Source organism: Chiloscyllium plagiosum, chromosome 5 (assembly GCF_004010195.1).
Source record: "Chiloscyllium plagiosum isolate BGI_BamShark_2017 chromosome 5, ASM401019v2, whole genome shotgun sequence".
NCBI classification, from domain to species: domain Eukaryota; kingdom Metazoa; phylum Chordata; class Chondrichthyes; order Orectolobiformes; family Hemiscylliidae; genus Chiloscyllium; species Chiloscyllium plagiosum.
The window spans coordinates 70,075,151-70,077,289 of record NC_057714.1 but is presented as its reverse complement, the minus strand read 5'-3'; the positions used below and the strand labels follow the sequence as shown (position 1 = coordinate 70,077,289).

The 2,139-nt window shown below is 48.9% G+C and overlaps 1 protein-coding gene across 1 annotated transcript in view; it reads right to left on the bottom strand.

The window, feature by feature from the left end:
• The window catches only part of LOC122549981 (G patch domain-containing protein 8), an 859,839-nt gene extending 857,917 nt beyond the window's left edge, over positions 1–1,922 (bottom strand). Inside the window, exon 1 of the mRNA XM_043690314.1 lies at positions 1,629–1,922. The gene's annotated coding sequence lies outside the window, so the exon portion shown is untranslated. The remainder of the gene's footprint in view (positions 1–1,628) is intronic.
• Positions 1,923–2,139: the final 217 nt, after the last annotated feature.

The following is a 2,139-nucleotide window of genomic DNA, read 5'->3' as shown; positions in this document are numbered from 1 at the left end:
TCCGATAGGAAGGAGACCAGAATTGCACGCAATATTCCAACAGTGGCCTAACCAATGTCCTGTACAGCCACAACATGATCTCCCAACTCCTGTACTCAATACTCTGACCAATAAAGGAAAGCATACCAAACGCTGCCTTCACTATCCTGTCTACCTGCGACTCCACTTTCAAGGAGCTATGAACCTGCACTCTGAGGTCTCTTTGTTCAGCAACACTCCCTAGGACCTTACCATTAAGTGTATAAATTCTGCTTCGATTTGCTTTCCCAAAGTGCAGCACCTCACATTTATCTGAATTAAACTCCATCTGCCACTTCTCAGCCCATTGGCCCATCTGGTCCAGATCCTGTTGTAATCTGAGCTAACCCTCTTCACTGTCGATTACACTTCCAATTTTGGTGTCATCTGCAAACTTACTGACTGTACCTCTTCTGCTCGCATCCAAATCATTTATGTAAATGACAAAAAGTAGAGGACCCAGCACCGATCCTTGTTGCACTCCACTGGTCATAGACTTCCAGTCTGAAAAACTACCCTCCACCACCACCCTCTGTCTTCAATCTTTGAGCCAGTTCTGTATTCCATGAGATATAATCAGTCTCCCATGGGGAACCTTGTCGAACTCCTCACTGAAGTCCATATAGATCATATCTACTGCTCTGCCCTCATCAATCTTCTTTGTTATTTCTTCAAAAAACTCAATGCTGAGCGGTACGGATTTTGGGTTAGAATCAGTGAGCACTAAGATGGGTGATGAGGTTCACCAAGGTGGAAAGAGGAGTGTGCCTGAAATATTGTGAGGTCAGGGTCTGGGATGGTGTGGTTGGGGCTGTGTGAGGTAAGTAGAGAGTCAGTTAAATAGATACTCAGAGGTAGACGGTAATTAGCAATCTAACTTTTTGTGAATAGCTATATACCCAATTTCATTCAAACCTTCCAGTTTAAATCTTTACTTTTGGAAACTTCCACATCTGGGTATTATTTCTTTCAGTGTCGGAATTAACATCCCCTCGACTTTTACTCCTTCACATAGGGAAAGATGCTCGGGAAGCCAGGTAAATTTGTCTGAAGTGCCAAGGACAGACTATAACCCCCTAGTAGGGAGTCTTTCATGTCTCCTCCACCATCAGGGTAACAAGCCTATGAAAGAGAGAACTCATCTGTGGGTTTTTTTTTTGCTGATTCATTAACTCCCACAGGAAGCACACGCGTTTTGATACCAATGTGAAAGAATATACATGCACGGATAAGAGAAACATTGCAATGCATTCGCTCAGGACAGGCGGCTATAGTTGGATATGAACATCATGCTCACATCAGCTCTCGCCGCCGATTTATCGATCAGTTCCACCGGATCGTGAGCGGCGTTTTGTTGCAAAAGGCCGAGATCCCACAGTTTCCCCCGAACGGGAGACCCGACCTTGAGAAGCGGAAGGGGAGAGAGGGATGTCTCTCTGTTTTTGGAGAGAGGTTTCAGGTGCCAGCGGCCGCCTGCCCGGATCCCGCGGGGAGGGAAGAAAGGGGGGAGGGGGGGGGAGCTGCAGCGGTGTCCCGCTCCCCACCCCCGGTACAGCAACACCGCCCTACCCCCTCAGGCTAGGGGCGGAGGAACAGCTGCCTGGCCTTACCTGGCTGTCTGCACTCCTCAGGCAGAGCGGCCCCCAAGTGGACAGCCATGTCCCTCCCTCCCGTCAGCAGCCGGATCGATGTCTGCACTGAGGAACCTGGGGGAGGGGGGCATCCTCAGTGTCAGCCCAGATCCAGCCACTTGATCAGGTTGCTGTTCAATATTTAATTCCCCCCACTCCCCCTTCAAATATTCCCACTAACGGGCCAACTCAAAGGCTCCAATCCAGGGGCTTCATCAGAAAAGTCACTGGACCCCAAATGTTGACTCTTTTTTCTTCCCACCGATGCTGCCAGATCTGCTAAGTTTCTGCAGCAATTTTTTTTTTGGGGGGGGTTGTGTGTATGTGTGTGTTTCAGATCTCCAGCATCTGCCAACTCTATGGGGTCCACCTCTCTTACATGGTTACTTGGAGTTCAAGGTATCCTTGGAGAGGGGGCCCTGGTGTCATTTAGAGTAAGGTGGGCACCAAGGGATGGCAGGAGGGGCCTGGTGGATGTTATCTGCATTTA